General features: G+C 33.2%; 1 pseudogene; it reads right to left on the bottom strand.

Moving 5' to 3' along the window:
- The window catches only part of LOC120176183, a 38,393-nt pseudogene extending 20,722 nt beyond the window's left edge, over positions 1-17,671 (bottom strand).
- Between the last annotated feature and the right edge of the window lie 3,106 nt (positions 17,672-20,777).

Genomic DNA, 20,777 nt, shown 5'->3' with positions numbered 1-20,777 from the left:
ATTGGACCACTGAAGATCTTCCTATAGTTTTTAATATTAATGCAGAGTAATATTCAGAACTAATCTTTATGTTTAGATCAAAAATATGAAAACTTTTTGTTATCTTGTAAAAGAAATTATGTTAAATATAAGGAACTTTCTTTAAAATTTTCAGATGACAATCATTCTTTACATTTTCTTACATTTTTACATTTATTTATTTTCATAAATTTACTATATTCTTTCGGAAATGTTCCGACTTAAATTTGCAGGTGTCACCGTGTTAATAGCATGTTTATTCCTAGATTTAATCCAGTGATAAATTTAGAGCAGCCTATATGTCTGGAAGAAATCAATGGTTGTGAAGATGAACTAGAATGTGATGTTCCTACTGAACTATTAAGATTGGTAGAAAAAGAAGACAAACAAATTCTACCCCACAAGGAAGAGGTTAAGACTGTGAATTTGGGAACAGATGAAGAAAGAAAAGAGGTGAAAATTGGTACTACTCTGACAATCCAGATAAAACAAGAATTGATAAATCTCCTTCAAGAGTTCAAAGATATATTTGCATGGTCTTATCAAGATATGCCTGGTTTGAGCACATATATAGTGATACATAAGCTTCCAATCAATCCAGAATATAAACCAGTCCAACAAAAGCTTAGAAGAATGAGGCCAGAAATGTTGTTGCAAATCAAAGAAGAAGTGATGAAACAAATCAATGCAGGTTTCCTACAAGCATCTAAATACCCAGAATGGGTAGCCAACATTGTTCCCGTACCAAAGAAAAATGGAAAAGTTCGAATGTGCGTGGATTACAGAGATCTCAACAAAGCTAGTCCGAAAGATAGTTTTCCATTACCCCACATAGATACATTGGTGGACAATACTGCAGGGCATGCATGGTTTTCATTTATGGATGGATTTTCAGGATATAATCAGATAAAAATGAATCCTGAAGACATGGAGAAAACAACATTTATAACCATGTGGGGCACATTCTGCTATAAAGTGATGCCATTTGGATTGAAAAATGCAGGGGCAACATATCAAAGAGCCATGGTAACTTTGTTTCATGACATGATGCACAAAGAGATTGAAGTATATGTAGATGACATGATTGCCAAATCCAGAATGGAAGAAGAACATATTCAAAATCTGAGGAAGCTTTTCCATAGATTGAGGAAGTATCAATTAAAGCTCAACCCCGCAAAATGCACTTTTGGGGTAACTTCCGGGAAGCTTTTGGGATTTGTAGTCAGCAAAAAAGGAATCGAGATTGATCCAGATAAAGTAAAAGCAATTCAAGATCTTCCACCACCCAACACAAAAAAAGAAGTTCGAGGCTTTTTGGGGAGATTAAATTATATATCTCGGTTCATTTCTCAATTGACTGACAAATGTGATCCAGTGTTCAAATTACTTCGAAAGAACAATCCTGAAGTCTGGAATGAAGAATGTCAGGAAACTTTGGATATTATTAAGAAATATTTATCCAATGCCCCAATTTTAGTATCACCAATGCCTGATAGACCATTAATTCTCTATTTGACGGTCTTCGAAAATTCGATGGGATGTGTACTAGGACAGCATGATGAATCAGGAAGGAAAGAAAAAGCTATTTATTATCTGAGCAAGAAATTTACCGATTGTGAAGTTCGATATCCACCAATACAAAAATTATGTTGTGCTTTGGTGTGGACTACTCGAAGACTCAGACAATATATGTTATACCATACTACTTGGTTGATATCAAAACTTGATCCTTTGAAATTCTTAATGGAATCACCAGCTTTGACAGGCAGAATAGCTAGATGGCAGATGTTATTATCTGAGTTTGATATTATCTATGTCAACCAAAAAGCGATAAAAGGAAGTGTCATAGCTGATTTTCTCGCCAGTCGTGTATCAAATGATTATCAGCCTTTGAATTTCAATTTTCCCGATGAAGATTTGTTGTGCATATCCATGAATGAAGAAGTCAGAATAAATGATGAATTTGCAACTTGGAAGCTTTATTTTGATGGAGCATCTAATGCTTTGGGACGAGGAATCGGGGCAGTGTTGATTTCTCCAGAAAATGTTTATTATCCCTTTACAAGCAGACTGGAGTTCTTTGTACCAATAATATGGCGGAATATGAAGCTTGTGTCATGGGGTTAAAAGCAGCTATAGAAAGAAAAATCAAATTTCTCAAGATATATGGAGATTCATCGTTAGTGGTGTATCAATTACGAGGAGAATGGGAAACAAAAGATCCCAAATTATTGGAATACCGAAATTTTACACTCAAATTAGTGAAAGAATTTGAGAGAGTTACCTTCAATTATCTCCCTCGAGAAGAAAATCAAATGGCAGATGCTTTGGCTACATTAGCTGCTATGTTTCAAGCAACTAAGAAGGTTGATATGATGCCAATCAAAATGCAAGTATATGAAATTCCTGCACATTGTTATAGTGTGGAAGAAGAGGTAGATGGTAAACCATGGTATCATGATATCCTGCAATATATCAAAAATCAAAGTTATCCACCAAATGCATCAGAAATTGATAAAAGAACCTTGAGAAGAATGGCTGCTGGATATTTTCTTGATGGAGAGATTATGTATAGAAGAAGCAGTGATCAAATGCTGTTGAGATGTTTAAATACCAGTGAAGCTCGAAATGTCATTGAAGAAGTACACAGTGGAATATGTGGAACACATGCAAATGGTCTTTCTATGGCCAGAAAAATAATGAGATATGGATACTATTGGGCTACCATGTACACAGATTGCATTGATTACGCAAGGAAATGTCATAAATGCCAGATATATGCAGACAAGATTCATGTACCCCCATCTCCTTTACATGTAATGACAGCACCCTGGCCATTTTCTATGTGGGGAATAGATGTCATTGGGGCAATCACACCAAAAGCATCAAATGGACATTGCTTCATCCTTGTGGCAATTGATTATTTTACTAAATGGGTTGAAGCTGCGTCATATACCAATATTAAGAGGTCCACAGTCTGCAAATTCATAAAGAAAGAGATAGTTTGCCGGTATGGCCTACCAGAAAGGATCATTACAGATAATGCTCTGAACCTGAACAACAAAATGATGACCGAACTTTGTGCACAGTTTAAGATCAAACATGCAAATTCAGTGGCATACCGTCCAAAGATGAATGGGGCAGTTGAAGCAGCAAATAAGAACATCAAGAGAATCATTACAAAGACTACTGAAAATTACAAAGATTGGCACGAGAAGTTACCTTTTGCTCTATATGCATACCGAACTACTGTTCGAACATCTACTGGGGCAACGCCTTTTTCTTTAGTCTACGGGATGGAAGCAGTCTTACCAATTAAAGTTGAGATTCCATCACTTCGAATATTGAGAGAAACAAAATTGGATGAATCTGAATGGATCCAAGCTAGAGTTGATCAATTGAACCTTATTGAGGAGAAAAGATTGAAAGCTATTTGCCATGGACAGATGTATCAGAAACGGATGATGAAGTCTCATGACAAAAAGTACATCCAAGAGAATTCCAAGAGGGTGATCTAGTATTAAAAAGATCTTGCCTATACATAAGGATTTCCGTGGGAAATGGATGCCTAATTGGGAAGGGCCATACGTTGTGAAAAAAGCCTTTTCCGGAGGAGCGTTGATCTTGGCAGAAATGGATGGAAAAATTATGAGAAATCCAATAAACTCGGATTCTGTCAAGAAATATTATGCTTGAAGAAAAAGAAAAGAAAAAGAAAAGAAAAAATAGAAAATAGAAAAAAGAGAAGAAAAAGAAAGGGGGTCAAGGTGAAAACCCGCAAAGGGCATCTTGTAACCAAATGAAGGATTTGAGTTGAAAACCTGAAAAGGCGGCTCAAAGGCAGGTTGATATTAGGCATCCGGCAATTGAATTCTCTTAAGATTTTGGTAGTTTGGAAGAAACTTCACATCTACAAGCATTTCAACAACGTTTGAGATCTTCCAGACAAAAGCTTACATCATCTCTAAATTGTGTCAACTTGATTAATTTAGAAATACTTATGCTTGTAATTTGTTGAGACATTTGAATTTTTATTCTTATGCTTGCCATAACTTTGAATACAATTATATCTATTTCAAGTTCAATTTATTTGAGATTCAATTTATTTTTGGAAATTCAATTTATTCTTTTCTATTGAATTAACATAATTTTGAAATAAATTAAAGATTTCTGAATATCACTTTATGTTAATACTTTTAAATACATGGAATACAAAATAAGCAAATCATCACCATCTTGAACAATAAGGGTGTTATGCTAGATATAACCAACAACAAGGTCGAATCCGCCAAATCTACTCATCAATTGCTCCAACCGATCACCATTCAGTTCTTGCACATCTGTTTTCAAAGATATACTAAAACAGTAGAAGATGATCTTTGCAGTACTGATTCCATCAAAAAGAAACAAGACATTGATATCACTAGGAAACATGTTTCTATACAGATCCTTGTATATGGTTTTTAAGGAAACCTAGAAGCATTTCCACCTCATCAGGTGCAAATGGAGCAACTTTATTCCTTCCAACCCATACTAGATTCCATTTTCAGCACTCATCAAGAACATACTTCTGAACGCTCGAAGTTGGCTCATTATCATAAGCTTCAAAAGCCTTACAGATCCTTTCTGTCAATTTGGCACTTCCTGTACATGTTTATAAACAATTCGACTTTGTTCTTGGATCCCACGAAAGCCATCATTTCTTTGTCAATGGAAAAGCATCAGCACATGGAGGAAGCAGAATAAGAGAAACTCTGTTCTTAATTAATAAAATTATGAATATAGCCTTTTCAGTATAGTAGCATGGAAATGCTTCGAATTTACAAATTTTGGCTCTACATCAAATGAGCACTGAGATATCTTAGTCCAAACATTAATTGAAAGAGACTAATAGCATCTTCTGGAAGTGTTCTTTGAGTTATCTGATCTGGTTAGACAGAATAGCATCTTCTGGAAGTGTTCTTTGAGTTATCTGATCTGGTTAGACGGAATAGCATCTTCTGGAAGTGTTCTTTGAGTTATCTGATCTGGTTAGACAGAATAGCATCTTCTGGAAGTGTTCTTTGAGTTATCTGATCTGGTTAGACAGAATAGCATCTTCTGGAAGTGTTCTTTGAGTTATCTGATCTGGTTAGACAGAATAGCATCTTCTGGAAGTGTTCTTTGAGTTATCTGATCTGGTTAGACAGAATAGCATCTTCTGGAAGTGTTCTTTGAGTTATCTGATCTGGTTAGACAGAATAGCATCTTCTGGAAGTGTTCTTTGAGTTATCTGATCTGGTTAGACAGAATAGCATCTTCTGGAAGTGTTCTTTGAGTTATCTGATCTGGTTTGACAGAATAGTATCTTCTGGAAGTGTTCTTTGAGTTATCTGATCTGGTTAGACAGAATAGCATCTTCTGGAAGTGTTCTTTGAGTTATCTGATCTGGTTAGACAGAATAGCATCTTCTGGAAGTGTTCTTTGAGTTATCTGATCTGTTTTGGTAAGAACTACAGAACCAATAATTAGAATTAAAAGATGAACTGCATGATCTTCTTCATTAAAAAGTTTCTTTTCAAGCTTCTTTTGCTTATTCCTTTCCCAAAAATCATAGCACAAGTTTCGCCTTTGCTTGTAACTGGGATCATCACATAATGGCTTCCCGTCTTTTACCGGAAGAAAGCTATTTGAAGTTTCAGCTTCTGAGAATCACATTTTTGTCAAGTATAACAGTTTATTCTCCTCATCAGAATCAGAATTCAAGATTTCTCGGTATTAGAAGAACAATCGATATCTGTGAAATCATCCTGAAAGGTTACTTCATAATCAGATGAGTTGTTATCAGAATCAACATGTTGCCTGAATGCAAGCTTTTCAAGAGCCTATACTATTGAATTTTATTCTCAAGAGATTTTTGTGACATTATATCTACATTTGTCAAAGATGATAGATTTCTTTCATTTGAAGAAGAAAAATCTATTGGGTTTTTACAATTGAAGAAATACTCAATTCACCAATCTGAAATCAAATAACTCAACATTCATGCATCATATTTTAAGTGTTTACAAAAATAGGTGCATTTTCATTCATTTTCATCTATGTTGAATTTTTAACAGGAATTTCAAAGATTTTAGCAAAGATTTGAATCCATCACTTGATGGATCAATCTTTTCCAGAGAAAGAGTTCATAATGAGAAGAACTCGTCATCTGAAGAAGGAAGAAGAAGTTCATAATGAGAAGAACTTGTTCAATCTTTTGCTTGAATTCATCAAATTGATGGATCATCTTTTCCAGAGAAAGAGTTCATAATGAGAAGAACTCGTCATCTGAAGAAGGAAGAAGAAGTTCATAATGAGAAGAACTTGTTCAACCTTTTGCTTGAATTCATCAAATTGATGGATCATCATTTCCAGAGGAAGAGTTCATAATGAGAAGAACTCGTCATCTGAAGAAGGAAGAAGAAGTTCATAATGAGAAGAATTTGTTCAACCTTTTGCTTGAATTCATCAGTTGATGGATCAACATTTCCAGGTAAAGTTCATAATGAGAAGAACTCATCTGAAGAAGGAAGAAAAAGTTCATAATGAGAAGAACTCATCAAGAGCTTATTCAACCTTTTGAATGACTCTATCACAAAAAGGAGGTCATCATCATCCCCAGCAGAAAGTTCATAATAAGAAGAGCTTATTTGGAGAAAAAGAAGAATTTATTCAATATCTCCATAATGATCAAAGTAAAGTCAAATGGATAAAAAATTTTATTATCTTTTCATCTTTGCCCTATTCTTGTTAACACAAGAATGAGCAAAGAGGGGCAGCTGAAGATACTATTTTTTATCCATTTTATTATCATTATTATTAATATTATTATTATCATTATTAATATATTATCATTATTATTTTTATTATTATTATTATTATTATTTTTTTTATTATTAAATATATTAAATACAAACCAATTACAATTAAACCGGCTCAGTTACAAACCAACTGAAACCGGTCCAAATCCAACCGGAAACCCTAAATATTTGGGTTTCCAGTTAGGGTTTCCTAACCCTAATCATCCTCAGCCGCCTCATCACAGCCGTTGGATCTGGCACAATCCAACGGTCCACATGGCTCCAGAGAGGAACCCTAGGGTTTGATACCCTAGGGCCACGCGGCGCCGCTCCAGCTTCCACGCGGCTGCCGACAGCCCTCACCGCCTCCGCCGCTGCCACGTCCCAGCCGAAGACTCCAGAAGCTAGAACACCGGCCGTCCACGCCAAGGCTACGGGGTGAGTCACCACTGGTAGTCCGGTGACTCACCGAAGCCCCCTCTTCGGACCGGTCCGAGACGAACACCGGTGGTGGCTATAAAAGCCACCACCCACCTGAAAAAAAAAAAGGGAGACAAAGACAGAGAAAAAAAGACAGAACCGGAGAGAAAGAAAAAAAAAAGACAAAGAAAAGAAAAATAAACAAACTATACCAACGATCTCAGCAGCAAAGAACCAGAAGAAAAAAAAAGAAAAAGGAAGAAGAGGCTTACCAAGGAAACCTTGACCGTCGCCGGAAACACTGAACATCGCCGGAGAACCAAAAATACCGAAGGTACTTTTGTAGATTTGCTCCGATTGGGAGCCTTTTAGGAAGAAATAACACCGGAACCGTCCTTAGGACGGTCCGATCTATATATTAGTGTAAAGAAAAATTTTTCCGGCCACCGGATGCGGTGGCCGGCGGTGATAAACACGGCGGCACACGGTGGCCGACCGATGACCGGCTTCCCTCCGGTGAGGGAAGCTAGAGAGAGGCGAGAGAGTTTTAAACTCTCTCGGTTTAGAGAGAGAGAAGGAAATGAGGAATGAAATGGTTGGCCCTTCGGGCCAACCGGTTTGGGACTTTTATAGTCCTTCCCGAACGACGTCGTTTCGGGAAGGACTATGCGCGTAATTACAAAAATAGTTAAATCCCTTCCGCAGTCCTTCATATTTGTAAACTTTACATTTTGGTCACTAAACTGAACTTATAAGAATTTTAATTCGGTCTTTGAATTTTAATTTTATTCATTTTAGTCTTTTTAATTAAAATAATATATTTAGGATAAATGATAGATTTAATCCCTTAACTTTAATAAATAATTTTTTAGTCCCTAGTTCATACTTTTAATTTATTTTATTATAAAATTTGAATTTTAGATAAGTTTATTTTGGTCATTAAATTATTAAATAAAAAAAATATATTTAAACCATATAATTTCAATTAATTAATAATTAGTAATTAGTTTTATTTTATAATTTAGTTATTAATTTATATGTCTTTATTTTTATTGTTTTTAATATATTGTTTAATAGAATTATTATTTTATTATATTGTTAAATATTTTGATATATATTCATAAATATATATAATAAATATTAACTTTTAAATATTTATTTTTAATATCGAAAAAAAGGACAGTCTTAATACAACTGGATGTCCTATTCTGATGTTTTAAAATTAAACAATATTATTTAAATTAATATTTATCAATATCAAAGAAAAGAGCTGTCTTAAGGCACCTAGAAGTTCTTTTCGGATATTTTTAAATAAATATTTTTTTTACAATTTTGAAATTATAAGATTATAAATTAAATATATTTTTGAATTTTTAAATTTTAATAATAGAGACAATTTATAATTAAAAAGTACCAATTTTGGGCGTTGTAGGGGTGCTAATCCTTCCCTAAACGTAACCGACCACGAATCCCTTTTTATTATTAAAAAGAATGAATTTTTGGTTATAAAACGCAGATCAGTTCAATTTTTTAATTGATGTTTTCTTAAAACTCTTTTAAAAAATAATTTTTAGGTATTCGACCTACCTGATCCAAAAAGGCCGATGGCGACTCACAAATTATTTTCAAAATTATTTATTAATATTAATTTCCCCGCCAAATTTAAATATATTCGTGCCCGGACGAAAACCGGTTACGACATGTTGGTTGAAATGTGATTAGCTCAATGTATGAAACAATTTAGTGAGATTTGAGCCTTTACGAGCATATTATTTTCGCTCTCATTTTGTTTGATTGATTGTGTCGAATTTGGCATTGATATTCTAAAACCTGCATGTTGAATTCTGTCGAGTTTACACATGAACATGATACTTAAAAATGATTAGGGCACCTATGGATTAACCATCTCGTTTCCCCACTAAATAGCCTACCCATGCATTTTTCCCCTTATTTAAACACTTTTGAGCTTATTCCCACTTCTTTGTTTTCACCATATTCATAAACCCAAGCTATTTTTATTTTATCCCTCTTTTCTACCTTTTTCAGGACAAGTGAATAATTTAACCATTGTATGCTCCATAAAAAAACTGTTCGAAAGAAAAAGAGAAGACATGAAAGAAAAAATGGAAAACAATAAAAGTGTGAAAAAGAAGAAATGCATTTCAAAAAGAAATTTGTTATTTGATATGCCGTCTTTTATATTGTTGTGCTTAATGTTTTGATGGAGTTGAAATTACTATTTGTTAGTTGCTGACCTTGAATATTTACCCTTTTTCCCCACCTTTACCTAAGCCCCGTTACAACCAATAAAAGACCCTTTGATTTATGCATCTTGTTCTTATTAGTAGTGGAGATTTGATTTACTTGCAGGCTTATGGTAATATTGTGTCGATTCTGACATTGAGTGTTTCTTTACCCCAAACACATTGAGTGATTTAAGTGAATCCCGGTAAGGCGTTGAGTTATGAGCATTGAGATTAATGAATGAATGGATATTAAAATTGCACTTGACTTGTTCCAATTGATGATCTTCAATTGATTGATTTCTTAACTTGAATAGTTATTGTGGTCTCTACCTTGCTTCCTTGAATGTGAAACTTGACAAAGAACAATAAATGAAATTTTTGACTAGTTTGTTTAATCATACTTGAGGACAATCATGAGATAAGTGAGGGGGAATTTGATGAGTGTTCAGAATCGTTAATCTTTGCTTGTTATTTCTTCGATTTTATGGAATTATTGTTGTTGAATTGGTCGTGTTATACTTGTTTCTGTACAGGTCCTTGTTTTCCAGAATTTGTGACAAAACGGGCGATTTCTGTATTTTTTTATTATTTGGTCACGACTAGAGACATGAGCACGACTCTGGGCACGACTCGGTGTGACGTTGTAGTTTCTAGAAGGTCCAGTCAGCGACGATTTCTAGAAGACTTCATCCGCACGCCTTCTGGAAGATTGACGAGCAGAGTTGCATTAGGAGACTAGTTTAAGTTTGAATTTAAAACAATTATATTTTAGAATTATTTTATTTATTTATTTTATTTATTTATCTCTTAGGCTTTGAGAGTTTATAAATACCCACTTGGGGTAAGCCTAAACTTATCATTCAGATTACAATTCTCTTTTCTCTCTAGTTTTTATGAAAGCTTTTTTTTTTACTTTTCAAGTTTTGTTTCTTCTTTATTTTTCAAGTTTTACTTTTATACTGAGTATGACTTTTGCCATGCTTAGCTAAACTTTTCATAAGCCGAGAGCTGTCGCGATGATTCAATTCCAATGAGAGAATTGAAGCGGTCCCTTAATATCTTCGGAATATCTCTCTCAATCTCTGTGCTTATTTTTCAAAATCAAAACAGTTTTCAAAATCAAAGATTGACTTTGGTGAAGAGGTTGTTGCGATTAAACGTGTGGGAGGAAGATTCGGCTTATAGAAAGCAATTCGACTTCCTGGGAACACACTTGGATAGATAGCTTCGCCAAGAGGGATTTGAGATCGGAATTGACTGTTATAGAAGCAACAATCCGAGTCGGACGCGACGAACTTAAACGGTAATTGATCTACGATAATTGATGTTGTTAGAATCAATTATCGAAGCCAGAACGACATTTGTCAGATTCACACACGTCTCTTCTAGAAAATGCCCCACAAGTTGCATTAAAAAAATAAAAAATGAATAAAACATTTATTAAAAAAACTCAAGCATTCATACATAGGAAGAGGGGGGACTGAATTTTGGACCATGGACTTCCTCAAAGAGGGAAATTTCATGGTGTGTAGTACCCACTGGATTGCATTAAGTTTATTACTAAATGAGAAGTTTTTATAATTCCTTGATTAACATAAATATTCAAAGAGGAAGAGGAGAGACAGAAGACATACTTTATCCAACAATCATGTTGTTATTTGAGGATGAGAGCATTTTTTGCACATGCATCTGCCAAATACTTGTTAGCTTCATCACTGGAAAAGTCTTTGGGTATGTTGACAACAACAACAACAACAAAACCCTATTCCCATATGTACTGGGGTAAGGGGGAGGTAGGGTAGTAGGCTGCCCCCAACGCTGAGGTTGAGAGAAGCTTCCGTGTATGTCCTCCGGCATTAAGAAAATTTAAAAATAAAAATAAAAATAATAAAAATAATAAATGTAAAAATGTAAAAAAATAAAAAAATACAAAATTACAAAATTAAAAATACAATGCATGTATAAATAAATAAATACATAGGTGAACAGTCTTCATATGCTGAAAAGGATACACAGAAGTCAGCGATAGCAAGCTACGAGAAGGACTAAAGTCAAATGGGTTTAAAACCTAAACTAAGGCAACACTACTCAACTACCTTAGTTCAAAGCCTTTTAAAACTCCAATGACAAAAATGTATAAAAAGTAGAGGTCAATGGAAATATCTACAAAGGCAATTAAAAAGAAGACAGAGATGCTACACCTTATGACTGTGACCCATCACTACTCGGCTACCCTAGTCTTAAGTCTCCATACTTTCCTATCAGAGGTCATGTCCTCAGTAAGAGCTAAATCCTTCAAATCAGATCTCAAGCAGTCTACTCACTTATTCCTTGGTCGTCCTCTCCTTCTGGCACCGTCGACTGTAATCGACTCTACCCTCCTGACCGCATTCGACAGTTGTCACCTAAGGACATGACCAAACCATCGTAGTCTTCCCTCCCTCAATTTTTCAGATACATGTACCACCCCCAAGGACTTCCGAATTATAGAGTTTGGTGTCATGTCCCACAGAGTCCGACCACATACCCATCAAAGCATTCTCATTTCTGATGCCTCCATTCTCCTTACGTGATACTTCTTGATTGCCCAACATTCTGATCCATACAGCAGCGCTGGTCTTATTGCCATTCTATAAACTTTTCCCTTAAGTTTTAGAGACACCTTCTTCTCACACAAAACTCCAGTAGCAGTCCTCCACTTTAGTCATCCCGCCTTTATGCGGTGTGAAACGTCATCATCTACACCCCCATCTTTATGTATCATAGACCCTAGGTACTTGAAATAATCCTTTAGGGGGAGAACGTGTCCTTCGATGCATACTTCTACATCTTCATCGTTTTGGTTTCCACTGTAGTTTGAACATAAATACTCTGTCTTTTCAATATTAAACCTTAGACCTTTTTCTTCTAAAGAAGTCTTCCAAGTAGTCAGTCTACTATTCAGCTCATTTTTTGTTTCAGCAACTAGGACAATGTCGTCAACGAAAAGCATACACTATGGAACACCGTCTGGTGTCGCCCAATAGATGTCGTCCATAATCAAGGCAAAGATGTAAGGGCTAAGAGCTGACCCCTGGTGGAGTCTGATTTCCACCGGGAATGTCTCAGTGTTTCCTACTGTAGTCCTGACGTATGTAGTAGATCTACAATACATATCACGAATCGCCCAGATATAAGCAGTTGGGAATGTTTTTGGGTATGTTGAGGTTAGCCGTATTCTCTAATTCTTCTACCATAGAAGTTAGTGTCAAATTTATTAGCGAAAGAAATTTCCAAGGCTGCTTTCTGCTTTGATCACATCATAAGTAAAGAATATGTATAAACCTGAAAGGTGGAGTGAAATCTATATCAATTGGATCATTATCTAGGCCATTTGCGTGATATTTAATTTTGTAGCCACCAGTAAGGTCCTGGACCATCCCTGTTTCGGTTTAATCAAGTCGAAGGAAGTCAAAATATGAAAATGATAAAATATCAACAAACAGAAGGCATTTCCCAATGTACAACCATTCTTCTTACTTACCACTCAACATTTTCTCAGTGAGCTCCATCAGGTCATTTTAGTCTGCAAAAGCCATATAGAACTCACGGGTAGTGAATTTTGTAATGTAAGTTAAATCAATGCCCTCATTTCTAAATTTTTTTCCAATTTCATAGACATGATCAAGTCCACCAACTACACTCCTTAAGATATAACTCAGGTACAATGCGCATATAGAGCCTTATATTAATTCATTGCGATGGGTTACAAAGGGACGGGCAGCTTCACCTCCAACAATCATATTCATCATCGGAGCCTCATATTTAGTCCCTTGTATATGGCTTCATAGTGTCGGATTTCAGCAGGTCGAACTCACTGAGTTGCTCGAGCTGTTAACACAACCAAACAATTCAGTGTTATGCTATAAATTCAATATAAGATAACATGAAGACATTGCACGTTTATTATGGGTACAATATTGTATGTTTTTCTGCATTCAAAATGGAATTCGAAAACATAGGAGGAGATAAACAGTGAAAAAATTGAATTAATTATCTTTAGCCGATGGTTCATCCTGAGGTTTCATTGCTGGGAAGAAAAGAACCACATGTTCAAACATAGAATGCAACAGGTTATGGGTGCCGATAAAAACTCGATTGAATCTCATTTATGAGTAATATATATACAGATACACAAACAGATTAGAGAGAACCTTGATATGCTATGAATCCGTTAATAATATAGCTAACCGACTGATACTCAATCCCCAACCACCTGTTGGTGGCAATCCATACTCATGTGCAGTAAAGAATGTTTCATCCAAAGCCATTGCTTCATCATCACCTAATTCACGATCCTGATATTCCAAAAATCTTCACTTGATTGCTTCATCACCACGCTTCACATTGGAATGGAATTTAGCGAATTCAGCTTTATCCAAGCTTGACTTTGAATTTCCCATAAACCGACATTACCTAGAATGTCCCAACAAGTGAAATTTGGAGGATATAAATAAGAAAACACATCTTATGATGAAAATGGCCATATACCTCGTATCAGCCATAACTTGCACTTTGGCACCGCCACCATGCAAGTCATAGAAGAACAACTTTGAACTGGATGCTCTTTTGTTCATAAATCACCCTAGCATAAAATAAACACAATAGATTCATTTCAAAATAAATAAATGAACATAACCATGATACATTGGATGGTATATGATATGAGTAGGAGGGCCTCGTTAAATACCAGCCAAAAACACTGCAACATCCTCAATATGTTCCTCATTGCCTAAGCTTCCATATTCATCTATATATTCGACTATATACATTTATGTGAAGAATTTATGCGAATATGGATTTTTTTCCATATGCCTTTTGAGCTGCAAGAAATTTCAGCCTATTCTCATGGAATTGCTGATAAGAAAAGTTCAACATTTTACCAAGAGCTCACTTAAATCTTTTTGAATTATTCATTGTGATTTGTGAAAAGCATCATTATATCAAACATTAAATTATACCGTGGGATCCATATCTTCATCATCAGTGGCTGTAGATTTCTGACTTTGTAATCTTGCCTTGGCTACTGCCTGAAGAAAAATATAATTTAGTTATCATAGATATCATAACAAAATCGTAGGAGTTTAGAAATTATAAATAACGTAATGAGAAAGATAATATTGGTCATGCACATCCAATATTTAAAATTAATTAAAATCGCACAATTATTATGGATTCCATTTTGCATCTGCCAATTTAGTGATCATTACAATGTACAACCATAAATGTTTTGCTTTGTGTATAGAACATTGCATTTGAATGCGTCAATATATCAGTACATACACACTGCATTGGATGTATTTAACTTCCTCATACCATCATAACAGAGAAGAAAAGTGCAAAGATGTGTTTTCTTTTCTACAAATTTATCAAGTAAATTTTTTCACAAAACATTTCCTCCCAGAACCAGACTGCAATCTTTCATATCCAATATAATAAATCATTCATTTCTGAGTAAAAATATGGTTTCAATCAGTTGTTACTATCACTGCTTGTATTTTGAACCCTTTTCCTTTTATTTCCTAAAATATTGATAAAAGGAAAAAAACTGTAAAAATCTAAAATATAACTTTTGGGAACAACAAATTTGTTTTTTTATCGAAATACTTGTTATATTTTTACAAATGTTTTTAAAAAAATCTTATCATGATTTTGCTAAATATGAAAGCACATTATTGTGTTAGAAAACAATATCTAGAAGCAACTTGAAGTTAAATAATTGATCATTTATCAAAACTAAATATGTATTTGTATATTTAAAAGGAAAATAATTTTCATTAATTTCTAGCATTCAAATATCTACTTCGCTTTCATATCGAATGTAACAACCCATAAATTTTGAAAAGAAAAAAATTGTAATTAAGCAATTTGGCGAAATTTGAGGATTAAATTAAAAAATTTCAAAACTTATAGCGTGTTTTAGAGTTAAAGAAAATTCAGGGACGAAGCCCTAAATTTACCCTAGAAGTGTCGGCAGGTTTTTGGGTTTATATACGTGCAATTGGTTTCTATAAAACAGAAACCAATTGCTCATAATTTGCTTCCCCTAACGTCAACTTCCAAACACGATTCAGACGACGTTCGAATTCCGATAGTCGTTTTGAAACCACCATCGTGTTCGTCGTCGAGCTATAAACAAACCCCTTAAATTAATTAAAGTGAAACGCTGCCAAACGCCGTGAATTTCAAGTCAAAGTCTCGACGTTTTTTTAACACCACCGCTGAGAAAATCCTAAATTCATCGTCGATCGTTACTTCATTTTCGACACCTCCCGCACCATCGTGTTCCTTGTGCCATTTCGAGTCCGTCGGTGTCATCCTTTAATGTCAAGGATAAAGTAAATCTGCATTACCTTTAATGTCCCATAAACCTTCACATAAGAAGGATATAAATAAGAAAAAACATCTTATGATGAAAATGGTCATATACCTCGCATCAGCCATTACTTGCACTTTGGCAATGCCACCATGCAAGTCATAGACGAACAGCTTTGAACTGGATGCTCTTTTTCTTATAATTCACCCTAGCATAAAATAAACACAATACAGTCATTTCAAAATAAATAAATGAACACAACCATGATACATTAGATCGTATATGATGGGAGTAGGAAGGCCTCGTAAATACCAGCCAAAGACACTGCAACATCCTCAATATGTTCCCCATTACCTAAACTTCCATATTCATCTATATATTCGACTCTAGACATTGATGTTAAGAATTTATGTGGATATGGATTTTTTCCTTCTGCCTTTTGAGGTGTAAGAAATTTCAGCCTATTCTCATGAAATTGCTAATAAGATAAGGTTAAGTTTAACATTTTCCAATATCTCACTTAAAACATTATGAATTTTGCATTGTGATTTGTGAAAAGCATACTATAGCAAACATTAAACTATATTGTGGGACTCATATATTCATCATCAGCGGATGCAGATTTCTGACTTTGGGAGCTTGCCTTGGCTACTGCCTGAAGAAAAATATAATTTAGTTATCCAAGATATAATAATGAAATCATAGGATTTGAGCAATCACAAATATCGCAATGAGAAAGATAATACTAGTCATGCGCTTCCAATATTTAAAATTAATTAAAACCCCACAATTATTATAGATTCCATTTTGCATCTGCCAATTTAGTGATCAGTACAATGTACAACCATAGATGTTTTGCTTTGTGTATAGAACACTGGATTTGAGTGCATCCATATATCAGTACATACACATTGCATTGGATGCATTTAACTTCTTCTTACCATCATAACAGAGAACAAAAGCGCAAAGATGTGTTTTCTTTTCTACAAATTTATCAAGTAATTTTTTTCACAAAACATTTCTTCACATAACTAGACTGCAACCTTCCATATCCAATATAATAAATCATTCATTTCTGAGTAAAAATATTGCTTCATTCAGCTGTTACTATAATTGCTTGTAATTTGAACCCTTTTCCTTTTATTTCCTAAAATATGGATAAAATGGAAAAACAGTAAAAATCTAAAATATAACTTTAGGAAACAACAAATTTACTTTTTTTTTTATCAAAATACTTCTTATATTTTTACAATTTTTTAAAAATTCTACTTATCATGATTTTGCTAAATATGAAAGCACATTATTGTGTTAGAAAGCAATAGCTAGAAGTAACTTGAAATTAAATAATTGATCAATTATCAAAATTAAAACTGTATTTGTATATTCAAAAGGAAAATATTTATCATTAATTTCTAGCATTCAAATATATACTTCGCTTTCGTATTGAAGTTCACATTTCGCTTAATGAATAGGATGAAGATAAGATCTAAAAAATAAAATGTAGTACACGTTTTGGCTGCCTTTTCCTCCTCCTTACGGCGATGCTCCTCTTCCCTATGTTTATTTTAAGTTCTTTTTTACGAGCGCTGGAAACACATTCAATGTAAGTAAAAAGAAGTTAGATTGATAATCAAATTAACCTATACTTTTTATTTTCTTTCGATTTCTAAGTTTATTTTCTCATGAAACAAACAAGTAGAGGGGGAGAGAGGAAAGGAAATGTACTTTTTGCTCTGAGTTTCATTGGGTGAAGACGAATCCAATGCTAAATCGGAAACAACTTTCACTGTTTCTTCGACGGAGCCTTCCATGTTGACAGTATGTAACAAAGAGAGTGTGGCGCCCAGATAAAGCGAAATGTTAAAGAAAAGACGACCTGGCTAGGGTTTTAAAACAAAGTGTTGACTTTTTTTGGTAAAGTATACAAATGGTCTCTCAATTATATGGTGTTACTTTGTTGAGTCCCTTGGTTACTAAAAGTTATAAAATGGTCCTTCAACTATATGGTGTTGTTTGTTGAGTCTCCCTGCTATTAAAAGATACAAAATGATCATTCGACTACTCATATGTTAGAAACTCATCTTTTTTTGGTTAAAAATTAATGGTCATCTAATCTAGATGTTAGCCTGATTATTGAGGGTCGATCCACAAAATAAAGCTAAAGTAGTTTTGTGATCAGATTTTATCATATGTTATTCAAAAGGTTAACGTCTAGCTCAGATGGTCGTCAATTTTTAACAGAAAATTGAATTCGAAACATATGAATAACTAGATGATCATTTTGTAACTTTTAATAGTTAATGATACTCTAGAATAGATCCATTTTGTACTAGTTTTAATATCTATCGAATATCCATTCTTGTACTTTTTCTTTTTTCAATATAACAGTAAATCCATATAATAATGCAAGTTTTTACTATATGAAAATAGTAATGATTATCAATAATCTTTAGTAAAGTGATTAAAAGTTTTTATTTGACATTTCATTTTTCTCCTAAATTATAAGTTCAATAACTATTATGAATAAAATCTCACTTATCTTTGCCTTTAGGTAGGTTTTGTTCAACAAAAAAAGGGAAAAAAAGAAAAAATGATAATGATTTGATGAACCTGGGGATGGAGCTCCCTTAGTGCCTAAAGGGGTTCAACCCCTATAAAAAATTTTATATTCGACAAATTTTAGGCTATTATTATTTTGGTTCATGTAAAAATAAATATTTAAATTAAAAAATCTAATAATTTATTAAATATTTAATTAAACAGAGACTGTACCAAAGATGGATAATTTCATGTTCTCAAAATGTTTTGGTCTAATAACAATTTAGGTTATTGTAAGTTTAAATATTAGACAAATAAGCATTGTATTCTGAATTTTGAGTTTAAATACCTACTAAGTCATTATATTTTTCTTAAAAAATTCAACATTTCGACCCCTACCAATATTTAATCCTGATTTTGTTCCTAGATGAACCCATCAAATATTCATTAATGATAAAGGAGAATGTTATTGTTCTCTTTAAAGATTTTGGATTCAAGAAACTATGTATAGATGATGTTGTCAATTTATTAAGAAAAATCTACATAGATACTATTTTTAGTCACCTTTTTATATTGATAATATTTAAAGTTAAAAACGATTATCATTTTATTTATTTTATTGGGTAAATAACCGGTTTAAAATGTTAGGATTCATATGTTACATTTTAATTTAATAAGAAAATCTCAGGTGTTTTTAAGTTAACGGTTGGTTGGTGTTCAACTCATTAAGTGAATTTAAAGATAAAAGAGAATGTTAGTCTTTTTAGAGGTCTTAGGTTTGAGCAGTTGCGTTTTTAAAGTGTGTGTGTTGTTAATGAATTAAGAAAATTCTGGACATATATTATCTTGTAAACGTTCCAAACTATTAAAAATGATTAATCAGTGTTTATATAATATTAAGTTTTAATGAATTGAGATCGTAAGTAGGATGATAAAAGTTGTGTATAACAATGTGTTCAAATCTTGAGTAATTATTTCTGTAAAATCCTAATACTACACATAAATTTTAGTAAAATATGTAATATATCATATATAAACTTCAATTTTATGTATTTTTATACATTGACTTTTGATTTGATTAAATTTTTCAAAAAACACTAATAATTTTATCAATGTATCATCTCAAGTTTACATATTGCACACACAATAATTATACTCATTCAATATTAAAATAAATAAATATATTTAATATCTTAAAATTGTTTAATTGAATTAAACTCAAATTTTCAACCTTAATATATCAAATTAACATTAGATCAAAATTTATGCATAAATATTTATCTATATTATTGAATTAAATGTCAGTTGACTTGTGACACACGAGCTCAATAATAACTTTCGTATTTGAAATAATTTTTTTAACAGTTAGTTATAATGATACAAATAATATTTTTTCAGTTTATACGATAGAAACATCAAATGAAATGTATACATTTATTTTTAACAAATACAAGGGTAAAATTATTATAATATGTTAATTGAATGGTATTTGAGTTACTTAATTTTTTTTCATAAAAAATTAATATGAACCGTTTTTTTATTCAATATAGTCTTTAAATTAAGAAGAAGAAAATCAAATTGACATTTGATCAAAGAATCAAATGTTATATGTGCTAACATGACAATTCACGACACTAGTGTGACAGCCCACGATATTGACATGATGATTAATGATTTAACGCATTAATTTATGATGTTAATGGAAAATTCACAGTGGTTGATGTATCCTCAAACGTTTCTAAAAAAGCAAATGTAACTCCTGTTTTTTTTTTTTTTAATTTTGCACTCAATATGACCTTAAATTGAGGAAAAAACTAAATTGGCCTTTTGACAAACAGAATCAAATGTTGACCATTACGGTGCTGATGTATCAGTTCACAATGCGGGCATTTGATTCCGTTAGTTAAATAGTCAAATTATTTTTTCTTAGTTTAATGGTCATATAGAATGTGAAAAAAATTTAGGGGTCACATTGATCTTTTAGAAAAAAAGTTTGAGGGCGTAAGATATCATTAATCCTAAATTTTTAATGAACGGGCCTAGAAACAAAAAGTCCCATCAATGGAGGTTTTTGGGCAATCGGGTACTCTATGAATAGCCCTGGCCTCCGCAACCAATTCTCTTCTACTTAATACAATTATTTTTTTATAAAAAAAATCACACACACATATATATATATATATATGTTTTAATTTCGTTTAATTTCCCTCTTTTGTTAACCATCAAACCAAAGTTTTGTTTCTTTTCTCCAATCCATTTACCTCCCAGTTCAATCCCCAAAGCCCTTAAAGAACTCCCATGGGTTTAGGGTAGGTTAAGTTGTTCTGGGTTTTCTTCGATTTGCAGAAAGAGAGAAATATGGGTCACTCTAGCTTCCAA

Source organism: Hibiscus syriacus, unplaced genomic scaffold, assembly GCF_006381635.1.
Source record: "Hibiscus syriacus cultivar Baekdansim isolate YM2019G1 unplaced genomic scaffold, ASM638163v2 tig00003398_pilon, whole genome shotgun sequence".
Lineage (NCBI taxonomy): Eukaryota > Viridiplantae > Streptophyta > Magnoliopsida > Malvales > Malvaceae > Hibiscus > Hibiscus syriacus.
This window is presented reverse-complemented; position numbering and strand designations above follow the sequence as displayed.